Source organism: Cebus imitator, unplaced genomic scaffold, assembly GCF_001604975.1.
Source record: "Cebus imitator isolate Cc_AM_T3 unplaced genomic scaffold, Cebus_imitator-1.0 Scaffold18, whole genome shotgun sequence".
Taxonomy (NCBI): domain Eukaryota; kingdom Metazoa; phylum Chordata; class Mammalia; order Primates; family Cebidae; genus Cebus; species Cebus imitator.
The window spans coordinates 15131095-15144041 of record NW_016107333.1 but is presented as its reverse complement, the minus strand read 5'-3'; the positions used below and the strand labels follow the sequence as shown (position 1 = coordinate 15144041).

The window sequence follows — 12947 nt, the reverse complement described above, 5'->3', positions numbered from 1 at the left end:
TCAATAAAAAAAGACTGCTAAGTCCCCAAAACCACGGAGATTGAGGTCAGACTGGCCATAGCAACCACGAACAGGACTTGGGCCTCCAGAAGGACCTAGCAACCGATAAATGAGTTCAGATCTCTTTTCATCTCCACTGGTGTGAAAGCCAAAATTAAAAAGATTAGATCACCCTGCACCCATTACAAAAGGCGCCACAATGAAAAAGTCATTTCCAGCCTTTGAATCACATCAAATAAATAACATTCATCCCTGCTATAATGAACAACTTTCAAAGTAAATTGAATCTCCATAGTACTGCTTTCCCTGGCTGAACAGTATTTACATAACAATATATCACAGGAAGCTCCGAATGGGTCTTGTAAATGGGGACCTGGGGATAAAAACCATCTTTAGCCCCGATTACTGTATATTCAGACTGCTTTTCGGTCCCCCTCATTTAAACAATGTGTTGTATCAGGAACATAAACAATGTTTTTAAATTGTGGGAAATGAAAGTTTTTGGTACATTTTTAAATGTCTGGACTCATCCCAGTAGACTCCCTTTTGTGGGGCACTGAGAACATAAAAATCACTTAACCTCCTGAATCGATGCCCTGGACTCATTTTTGTGACAAAGAATTCTCATCTATGTGTGCACTTGTTTCTTTGTTCATGCCAGCAATGTTTCACCCTAAATATCTGCTGAGTGTTTTTTTTTTGTATTACTTAAAATGAAAACACATTTGCAGATTTCTTTGTAGCGTGCGACTCATTCATTATTTCTCATTTCCTCGAAAGTATGAGATATTCTCTATTGCCATAACAATAACGTCTATTAAGTTTTAGTAATCTCTCTACACAAAGTATTCATCCTCTAAAGTCTAATTTTGAGTCAATTTCTCCTGGTCATTAAAAAAATTAGGACAAATCCCCCAAAACGTGTAGACTTCCATAAACTATTAAACAGTTCATATATATTTCAAATGGAGTATGTTCCAAATAAGACAGTTAAATCTATGTTGAAAAAATACCATCATAATCTTATCTTTTTTGTGGCAGCTTATGTAGATCTTACTATTTGAACTCCACAGGGAATCTCATTAATTTTTGAAACTCTCTGACCTCAGTACAGTTGAGTGTAAAAATAATTACAAATTAAGAATGAAAGAGCATCCCTTGAATTCTGCATGGCCATATGCTGCTCTATGTTGCACAAAACATCGCTAACTATCATCAAATAGAATTTTTTCCAGATATAAATTTAAACAGCATGCCGAATATCACCAGACAGACACAAAAAGCAGCCCACCCTTCCACTCAGCTCCGTTCACACTTCACCTCCGACGATTCCAGTAACACAAAGCCCCGAAAACACAGGTTTGCAGGCGAGTGACAGCACAGATGATATCCTCACAAAAATATTTCCCTATCCAGAATCGCTTTCTATCTCAATGTTGCAGACACAAGGTGCAGAAATACAAGAATCAGGGCATAAATATTTTCTTACCTAAAACTTGTCCGAAGGACGGTCTTGTTATTGTTGTCACCTCCAATGCCCCCTCTCGCCATCGCGGAAATCGGCTCCACACTGTGTACTGCTCTGTGCCTCAGTTACAGCTGTGACACTCATCTGCCTGCATAGAACCTAAGAGAGGAAATGAGAGAAAGAGAGAGGATTTGCGCTTGTGTATGTGTGTGCTTGTGTGTGTGTGTGTGCGTCTGTGTGTGTGTGTCTTTCAGAGAGAGAGAAAGAGAGAGAGAGAGACTGCTGACTTGAGACTAAGAACCTAAAACCTCCGGCCAAGTCAAGCCTGAACAAAAATGATCAAAGCTCTGTCCTTCATCAAGAGAGTAGACAGATATTTTGTTCTCCTCCACTGAAAAGTGGAACTGTCATTGGGGATTCTCACCAGGAAAGTGCAGACAGAGGCAGACCTTCTCCAGAGTGCTAGTGCTGCCCAGCAGTCCGTGCAGAATACAGGTACCTATTGTTCCAGAGACAGATATGTAGCCAGCCAGTCAGACTCTGACAGATAGCAAACCAGCGAGCCTGCCTTCATTTTAACTCCTTATTTACTAGTGCTTTTTGGTCAAATGCAAGGTCTTCTCATCACCCCCGAGAAATAAATGGAGATGATACAGACAAATTCACAGCAGAAACTAGTCCTGTATCTTTTACAAAGAGGGACTTTTGCTACTATTATTGAAATGCTGAATTTGATGCAAATATCTTATTTTTCTGGGAAGAAATGAAGCATTAGATTACATGAGCAAGACTTAGCGAGTATAGGAAAACCTTGATATTCAAGACAAACAGTGCAGCCGATTTGAAAAGAAAGAAATAAGGGTTGCTCAAAACATCCTGAGTGTAAATATATATACTATAACACAAACCAGGTGAATGAAGCCAAAGGGGTCCCAACCTTTTGCAAAGGGGTGTGGCACATTGAAAACCTACACAAAAAGCCATCCCAGTAGACCTATTTCCCTAGAGGCTAGAGTCTTTTTGGTGTCGCTTTTTTAGACCCCACTGCTTTATCGAGCACCCCCAAACACTTCCCATGCCCCAGTACTGCACCAGTGTCTAAATTATATCTAAGGCAGTGAAACAAAATTAGGGAAGGTCAGAGAAAAATAACTTACTCTACAGTCTACCGATGGATTCTGAGACCAAGAAGGTACATTTCATTCTTTAAATTCCTGGACCTTAATAGGTTACAGTAGGTTTCTAACTTTTATCTTTGTGTATTAATTGATTGATTTTCTTTTAAGGAGTGAAACAAGACAAAATACCTTGCATTTGATTGTTTGGCAATACTAGAAGACAAGGAATAGAAAAACAAAAAGAAGAATAGCTTATCATTTAGTTAAAATAAGAGACAGACCTCTCCATCTCCAAAACACTTAATATACAAGCTCTTTGATTTTTTTTTTGAATAAATATCAGTTCTCATTAATTGTTACCATTCACCCAAGAAACATATTCTGATATAGTAGGTGTGCTGCATAGTGCAGAAAATGGTTATGAAACTCCTTTGTAAAATCCACACTCAGGCATCACTTGACAAAGCCAGAGGGTAAATCCTCAGTGCAATAGGGGGAGGTTTAGCCATGCATGGCTGTTAATGGTAATGAGACATGTAGAACATATCTGCACACTGCCAAACAGCTTCTTCTAAATGTCTAGGGTTTGTATTCTTTATTTTTTGGAAAGAAACTATAAGAGATTGCACGATGTTTCAAAGCTCTGCGCGTGTGCGCACACACACACATACACACAACCTAAAAAATACAGTTACCTCCTTTCATACTGTCTCTTGTCCTAATCCCAGCATTTTGAAAACATTTCAAGTCATGCCAATTTAGTTAGGATTGAGCAATTAATATAAGCTTTAGAAACTCTTTCAGAAGTAAAAATTGCTTAACTTGATAACTTCTGAAAAAGCTGCCTTGTGGTTTCCACTCAGGGAGAGCTTCTATCATGTTCAGAAAAGAAAGGACGTCAAAACCTACCTGAATGACCAGAAAAGTATACGGGGTTTCTGACTAAATTCATCATAACCTATAAGCCAAACACAAAACAAGAGAATTTTGTAGCCTGCTTCTTCTAAGTGGGTTGACCTGATTATTTTCAAGCCCATTTTAAAGAACATGTATATCTTTGTAAGGTCAAAGGACAACCTTATTTCACATTATTATCTTAAGAGCAAAATAGCAGAAGCCCACTCGGTGAAAGAAAGTAGGACAGATTATAGGTAGGTGCACATATAGAACAGAGCTGAATCACAGTGGAGGTGACAGCTTCCGTGCAAGGCCCCGGCGACTATCTCTAATGTTGCAGTTTGAAAGAGACATCTAAGCTCTCACTCCTAAGCATGTGATAAGACTTAGGTGTAAGAACATTTAATTAGAGCATTATCCAGGCCCCATTCAGATGTTATTATCTTTTATGGTTTTTTTTCTTTTTGGTCTCTCTATACCACTTCTGTTGTCTTCAGAAAGCAAAGCTTGGTGTGCCAAACAAATTTTAAATATTCAGCTCTTAACATGTTTGAATACAGACAGTTCCCACAATTAGGGTCCATTATTTTCTAGAGGTATATACAGAGGGTTATCACTATCAATGAGTCATAGGCACATGTAAATAAAACACAGATACACCATAAAGAGTGTGGATGTGTGTGTGTGTGTGTGCGTGTGCATAAAGAATTATCAGTACTTGTGCAAAAATACGTGTTTTATACATGAGTATGAAAAAGCATCATTTATGTCTCAAAAATTTTTTTCTGAAGTCCCTACTAAAATATATCTGTAACTAGAACACCCCTGAGGTCCATTACACAGATCTAAGTTTATAATTCACATTACAGTCCCTAATTTGCCAAATAATTCATGTCAAACAAGAGTCCAACATGAAATGCCAACTGTTTCTTGGAAGAAAACAAACCACAACCATTTCATGTGCTAGGATTTTATGAAATAAACATTTGAGGATTAGGGGCACCACTCACTAATAGTAGTAAGGGGCAGGGTAACACTCCTGAAAGTCCATTGGGTATCTATCACTTTGCATCCATATCACTTGATTTAAAATTAGGTTTCCAAAAAAAAAAAAAAAAAAAAAAAGCGAAAGGAAAACAGATACCTTCTTTATATTACAGAATGTTCCGATTGTTACAATATTCCCCAGAACATGCTACCACCACATTCAGTTATTCATTCACACAATAAACTTCATGCTGACATAACTTCTCAGACACTCACTGGGAATGTTAAAAGTAACCCAACTCTACCAAAGTTAAAAATAATCTCTCCACCAAATTAAACATTGTCTAAGTTCTCCGTGCAGTTATTAAATATACAGACAATCACCTCTGTGCATAATCTACAAATAGCTTAGATTACATATTAAAATTGTAATTAAAAGTCTTCATCTTATCTCAGTTGGCTGATTTGAGATTAGAGAGCAAATACAGGTTTGGCATGAAAGCTCATGAGGAATCAAGATTTCTGATGATCACAAGTTAGAAATTAGTGGCAGTGTTACAGAGTATTGCCAATAGAAATAAAATAACGGAAAACTATGAACAACTTCTGAGACCCTCCTCAGATGGTGAGTACATAGTGTCATGAAGAGATTCCCTGGTAATTTCTATTCCATAGGAATTTACTTGTTTGAGAGTTGAAGAAAGACATGAGAGACGAAACTTCTGCAGGTGTGAGATAAAATTATGCCCATTATTACATTCCAAAGTGAAATATTGAAAAATTTGATCATGTAATTTGCCTGACTAAAATACATATTATGTAATATAAACTAAGGCTTTTCAATATTTAAGATCCAGGATAGAAGAAATATTAGATTTCCACTGAATCCATAACTAAGTGAAAGCAGTATTTCTGAGAGTGATGTTCTAAAAAGTCATGGCATTACTTCACACCGTCTACAGCTTACAACATTTTATAGTATGACCATTTGATAATTAGTAGAAGGAAAGAGATACATTTTTCCTAACAATCCTCTCACTGCAACACAATAACACATTTTATAAAGTCTACCTGGTTAATTTCCTGATGTACAGTTTAAATTACATAAATTTGTTTCAGAAAAGCTCAATGAAGTAATTTATTCATCAGTTAGTAAGCAATCAGATATGTAGAAGTAACAGTGGAGTATTTTGCCTTCTTTCTTCAGATGTAACTGCTGGAAGTCAACCTCTAAGAACATGCATAGGGAGACAAGACTGTGAACATTTTGAATGATAACAAAGGGAAAGTATTTGTATTGCTACATATGAAAATGAAACAATACGTTTTCCATAAATGTTTCTATAAATGCGCTCTTAAGTAGTCTGGGACTTGGAAAAAAAAATGTCCATGTATCTGATTGATTAGAGTTGATATTTAACACACAAGCATTTCATAGAAGTTGGGAAACTTCCAGAAGGGAATTAGGCAGGAAAAAAAAGTGAAGATTTTCCTACATTTATTTTATACAGCACTTTTGAAAAATCTCAGAATATTCCAGAACATTAATCTTTTCTTCAAGAATTGCTATTCTAGAAATTTTTCTTACCAGACATATGTTATTATTCTACATTCCATTCTTTAAGTGACATAGAACCTACCCAGCTTCTCCAACAGCTGACTCCAGAGCTGCACGGCGATTGGTAGAATATTCTGAGGCAGGCAGAGCTTCCATGAAAGTGATCCTCTCCCTTCCTTCTGTCATGTGGAGTCTTCTCCAGCCAAATCGTCTGATAAAAGTCAGGATAAAGCATGATTTATTAACATGGCAAAGCCATTATACTCCTGACCTAAAATGTTATTGGACCTTTCCCCAGCTATTGCTATTTCAGGAAGTCTTTTAAAACCAATTTAATTTCCTTCCACCCAGTCAAGTTTTCCTCCACAGACAATTGGCTTTCACTATACACACAAAAAACATCAGTGAAGTCAGTATGTATGAGGCATTTAAAATTAAAGTATGCCTGTATTTATGTTTGGGTGCCCAAACACACACTTCCATTTGATTCTGTATAATCGATCTTACAACATATGAGAAAGCACTGTAGAAATGTTAAAGGCTAGACAGCCAAGTTAGTCATTAATTGTAGTAGAAGTCCAAAAAGTCAGTATTGCAGATGGCACTTTTTTTTTTAATTTTAAACAAGCACCATATTGAAAAGCAATAGATTCTCCTTGCTAATTGTACTGAATTTTTGCATGTTCACTACTAGAACACTCTAGGTTTATTTTCTGATTTTTTTCTAATATCATTTACACGATAGCCCTTTTGGGATTTATAGAACTTACCTTGGTATATTATTGTCATCAAAAGTGTGTTTGAGATGCTAGTGCAGAATTGCTAATTGTTCATAAGTACCTTGAAACATTAGATTAGCAATGTTTATAATTGTCTAAATATAGCATGACAATATGAAATCAATTACTATGCACATCAATCTTTGACATTTCAATGCATTACAACTGTTGTACAGTTGCCATAAACTTTTGTACAAAGCCACAGTTTCTATTGCCTGAAAATCTAATGAAGTAGTATTTTATTGTAAACATTGGAGAAATAAGCATAGTAGCATATGCAATGCTGAAACTGATCTACTTACTTGAATATTCATCTGCTTTAAATTTAGACTCTATCCTCCAATATGAAGAATTTCACTTTTGAGAACTTTTCAGTGTCCTCTTGACCCCACAGTTCCTCTTCCATAGGTGAACTCTTATCAAATAAAAAGAGTCCTATCTGCATAATAATACAACTCTTTTATAAAAGTCACTTAACTTCTGAGAACTGATTGATATTCTGAAATGCCTTCCTGACACAGGTGTCCGTTGCTGACCATTGTCAGATTTGATTCATCGGAGCTTATGTAGTCACAATTGCTTTCATTTTTTCCTCCTGGAGTCCAAGGTAGTGAAGTGGGAATGGCTTCTCCATAATATTTATTTGCTTTCTAAATGGAAGGAAAGAGTTAGCATTTTTCACTTCAAAATCAAAGATAGATACATCCATGGGACAAAACAGTTTTCTGGTTGAATTTGGGTCTGATATTTGCTCCATTTTTGAATGAAACAAAAGAAAACAACAAGAAAACACAGGGCATAACACTTTGATGTGTTTGATTCCATCAAGTCTCTGTGACTTAAAAGAAAAAGCCAGTCAAATGAGAAAAGAAAGGAAACAGTCTAAGCAAATTAGTTTCTCCTCTCAGTCCAATTGCGTCTCCTGAGCCCTCAGACCTGACTGCCGACCAAGCTGCTTTTCCTCCTGTTGAATAGTCACTGTTTCTGAACCGACAGCACTCAAGGAAGCTAAGGTCAGACTATATCGAGTTGGCATTTGCAGTGATAACAAATCAGAAATGATAGCATCATAGAGATTTATGAATTTTTTACCCCTGCAGTCACAAACATCAGACATTTACTTTATAAAGAGAGCTTTTAGATCCTTCCTGCAGTTTCCATAGTGATTTCATTTTTTCCCTTTTATCACAGATTGGCTGAAGAGCTGCTACCCTTTGTGAGTTAAAAGGCTTGTGCTACCAACTGTCGATATAAAAGGTAGCTGAGGCAGAGACGCAATATATACTGCCAAAAATAATTGAAATAGAGAGAGACATGTCGGTGAAAGATTCCAGAATAAATTTTTTTTTTCTGTATCAATGTGATAGTACAGGAGAAAATAATTTTGCCAGAATTCTCATAATTACTTTGAGTTAAATGTAGTTATATTTTACGCTGTGAACCATACTTATACGAAAACACTCATCATACGAAACATAATCCTTTCATAAAAGCCTTTAATGTAGCTTATGCTATTCCATGTGTCTGGGCTTGTTAAACATCAAAGTTCATTACGAAAACATTTTCACTTCGGTTACTTCAGTTTCAGCTGCAATGTTTACTCCAACGTTTATTCTGCTTTTCTCATCTCTCAGCTTACACTTTATTTTATTTTTCCTGTTAAGGAAAAGTGTACTGCACAGCATTTTAGAAATTAATCCAGACTTTCCATAGTGTAACAGTGAAAACTTACGGAAAGAACCAGTGCATTTCTAGCTAGCACATAATAAAGTGAGGACTCAGTTCTTAACTTAGTTCTACCTTGTTTTATGTACTTCTTCTTCCTATTAAAATCGAGCATTTAAATGAATTTTAAATGTTATACTGATTTTTCTTTCAATTCTCATATTATTTAATAATGTTGGCACCTGAATAATCCTAGTCATAGGTTTCTATAATCCTAAGAGAAATGTCTGCTCTCTAACTACTTATTAAATATATTGAATTCTTGTCATGATGCTGTAGATGTATTACAAATAAACTTTTAGCTCAATATGCTGTTTGAAGACTGTGTAGAAAATAACATCATTGCCAATTTCTACTACAGCTTATGTTATTTCTAATACCATCAGCTTTCCATAACTGAGGGTTCCACACCTGCAGATTCAACCAACTACACATCAAAAATATTAAAAAACAAAAATCTAGAACAACACAATGATACAAAATAATACAAATAAAAACAGTACAGTGTGACAGCTATGTACATAGTGTTTACATTGTATTAGGTATTATAAGTAATCTAGAGATGATTTAAAGTATATGGGAAGCACAAGTATATGACAAGTATATTATATTAAATTACTATGGATTTTATTTAAGGGACTTAAATATCCTTGAATTGAGGTATTTATCAAGGGTCTTGTAACTAATACCCTGTGGACGCTGAGGGAAGATTGTATTAAATGGCAATAAATATAAAAATTATTGTCATTTTAGAAAAAATAGTATTTCTATGAAAGTAGTTAACACAGACACTTGACATTTAAATAATGTGGAGTTAGGAGTGCCAATTCCGCCATGAAGTAAAAAATCCAGGTGTAACTTTTGAGTCACCAAAACTTAACTATCAATAACCTCCTATTGACCAAAAGACTTACCAATAACACAAATGATTAACATACATTTTGTATGTTTTATATATATAATATACTGTGTTTTTATAATAAAGTAAGCTAGATGAAAGAGAATATTACTAAGAAAATCATAACGAAGAGAAAATGTATTTACTATTTATTAAGTGGAAGTGGATCATCATAAAGGCCTTCATCCTTGCTTCACATTGACTAGGCTTAGGAAGTAGCAGAGGAAGGGTTGGTCATGTTATCTCAGGAGTGGCAGAAGTAGAAGAAAATTTCATACAAATGGACTAATGCAGGTCAAACCCATGTTGTTCAACTGTTAACTAATATATCCTTATATATTATCTTAAAATATTTCAATTTCTAAAAAGATATAGGTATCTATGGTCTCTGCTTCATGGTTACTGCAATGTAAACACTTTTCCATCTCATATTTTCTTTCTTCTAATTTCCAAAGTACATATAGCCTAAATAGGCTAGTTATTTCTGAAGTTTCACTCAGTGTTAACAAAATTATGACCATAGTAAGATTTATTCTTTTCCTTTTCATCCTACTTTCATCAGGGGAAACAAGCAATAAAATGGACTTTGAAAAAAAAGATATGAATTGATAGATTGATATGCTAAGAATTTTAAGAGTTCATGGGAAGTTAGGCATGGTATAAGGAACATATTTTAGTCAAGCTCTTTGAGGGTCAGGGAATAGAGTTGTTGGTTTTTTTCTTTACTCACCTTGACAAATGGTATAGTTATGTGTAAGAAAACACAAAGTAGGCTGGGTGCAGTGGCCCATGCCTGTAATCTCAGCACTTTCCAAGTCTGATTGCTTGAGCTCAAGAGTTCAACACCAACCTGGGCAACATAGTGAGATCCCACATTTATAAAAAAAACACAATTCTTTAAGTTAGCTGGGAGGATCACTAGAGCCCAATAAATTGAGGCGGAAATGAGCCATGATCTCACCACTGCACTTCAGCTTGGACAGCAAGACCCTGTATCATAAGAAAGAAGAAAGAAAGAAAGAAAGAAGGAGAGAGAGGAAAGAAAAAGAAAGAAAGAAAGAGAGAGATAGAAAGAAAGAAGAAAGAAAAGAAGGAAGGAAGGAATGAAGGAAGAAGGAAAGAAAGAAAGAAGGAAGGAAAGAAAGAAAAAGAAAGAAAGAAAGAAAAAGAAAGAAAGAAAGAAAGAAAGAAAGAAAGAAAGAAAGAAAGAAAGAAAGAAGAAAGAAAGAAGAAAGAAAGAAAAAGAAAGAAAGGGAAAAGAAGAGAGAAAGAAAAAGAAAACACAAAGTAATAATTAACATAGAACTCTCACTCTGATCTATAGAATCATACTTCTGACCTGTACAGACGCTAAAACAGGAGTCAAAAGAGTACTGGAGACCTGGTCTGCTAGAATTTATGGATTCAGTTATTGAACAAATTCTTAAACACAACACATGCCAGACACTTTGGTATGTGTTGGATGTATCTCCATTTGTTAACATCCTTGCCTTCATGAGCCTTGCAGTCTGGAGAGGAAGTCAGGAGGAAAAAAGAAGTAGCAAGCAAACATGATATAATTTTATTAAGGAAAATAGCAGTGTCTTCAAGATAGTCATTTATAATCTGGCACTTGAGGAACAAAGAGGTGGCTGCCGCACATCAATCATGTGGAAGGAGTATTTCAGACACAGTGTAATAATTTTATGTTTGAAGAAATGGAGGGAGGCCAGTGTAGATGCAGCAAGGGGAGCATGGCAGCCCCAGACTCAGTTACAGAAGGCATACACTGTGGTTCGGGTCAATTTAGTTCTAAGCATAAGGAAATATCATCGAAGGGTTGTAAGCAAAGGAAGAACATGATTGAGTTTTATTTTTAAAGAGCATTCTGGATAGCACGTGTAAAATAGCTTGGAATAAGATAAATGGAGAAACAAGGAAATAAATTAGGAAATTACTGTAGAGACCCAATAAAGAGATGCCATTGACCTGGACCAGGGGAATGCTGTCAAGAGAAGACAATGAAGATGGATTTGAGTAGATAATGGGAGTAGAATTGTCAGCCTGTGGAGATGAATAGGCTGTGGGTGGGGAGTCAGAAGAACAAGCCAAGGACTCCCAGGTTGTTGTGATACAGGGTCAGTGCAGGGGGTGGGTACAGGGAGGGAAGAGGAAATAGTGGGATGAGAAATACAAAGGAAAAAAATTATTTCTCAGGGTAGAAAAAGCAAAACTTTAGTTCTAGACTGATCAGATTTTATACATCTATGGATGTCTCAGAGAAATGGTGTGGGTTGGAGACATAAATTTGTGGGTTGTCAGTATATGGATAGCATTTAAAGATATTTGTTTGTTTTCCATGAAAAATAAACCACGTAGGAAAATCCTATGAAAAAGAAGACAGTAAATCCTAAGCTGGAGATGTGAGAAATGTCAACATTTAAAGGTCTGATAAGAGGAGGAGAACAAAAAGGTAGGGAGAAAACAAAGAACCTAGAGTGCCTCAGAAGCTCAGAAAAGAGGCTATTTCAGAAAGGGCCAAATGGCCAACCATGCAAAATACTGCAACAAGGTCAAGTAAGACAAGAATAGAAAAAATATTTTGAATTAATTTATATGGAGTTCACTGGTGGCATTAGGAATGCTGGAGGTACAGCTACATCATAAGGGGTTGAGGGATAACTGGGAAGTAAGAAAGCAGTGACCTCATGTTTGGACAAATCATTGAGAAGTTTAGTAATAAAAGGAAGCAGATAGTCTAAAAGCTCTTGGAGAGGTGATGGGCTCAAGGGTGGTTTCCTTAATTTCTGGCAATATCAAAGATTCTGGAATGTGTTAACAACAATGAGATTAATCCATCAATAAAGAAGGTTTGCTCACACCTGTAATCCCAGCACTTTTGGAGGCCAAGGCAGGTGAATCACCCGAGGAGTGGTCAGGATGGTCAGGAGTTCATGACCATCCTGGTCAACATGGTGAAATCCCATCTCTACTAAAAATCCATTTAAAAAAAAAGACTGGGCAAGGTGGGTTACGCCTGTAACCCCAGCACTTTGGGTGGTGGGTGGCTCACCTGAGGTCAGGAGTTTGAGACAAGCCTGGACAACATGGTGAAACCTCATCTCTACTAAAAATACAAAGTTAGCTGGGCATGGTAACAGGCACCTGTAATCTCAGCTACTCAGGAGGCTGAGGCAGGAGAACTGCTGGAACCTGGGAGGTAGAGATTGCAAGTGAGCCGAGATCATGCCATTGCACTCCAGCCTGGTCAACAAGAGCAAAACTCCATCAAAAAAAAGAAGAGGAGGAGGAGGAAGAAGAAGAGGAGGAAGAAGAAGGAGGTTTGAAGATTTGATGATTAAGGAAAGAGAAAATGAGAAAAGCACTGAGCTCTTTAACAAGGCAAGAAACGACAGGATTTAGAGCGCAAGTGGGAGGATTGAGTTTTGCTGGGAGAAGATACTTTTCCCCTACTGTTAATAGGAGAGACGAATAAAGAGCCAACAAGGTGCGTAGATTTGGTGTAAGAGGAGAGTGA

General features: G+C 36.4%; 1 long non-coding RNA gene across 4 annotated transcripts in view; it reads right to left on the bottom strand.

Moving 5' to 3' along the window:
- Positions 1 to 7456, bottom strand: part of LOC108294445 — a 106096-nt gene extending 98640 nt beyond the window's left edge. For 2 of the 4 annotated variants that reach the window (XR_001821042.2, XR_001821046.2), the window contains exons 1-2: positions 1893 to 1979; positions 1490 to 1627 (exon numbers count right to left, since the gene is read on the bottom strand). This is a non-coding gene — a long non-coding RNA (uncharacterized LOC108294445). Of the gene's footprint in view, positions 1 to 1489; positions 1628 to 1892; positions 1990 to 6110; positions 6240 to 7109 lie in introns of those variants that run through there. The other 2 variants (XR_005197875.1, XR_001821041.2) reach the window with 2 other exon arrangements.
- Positions 7457 to 12947: the final 5491 nt, after the last annotated feature.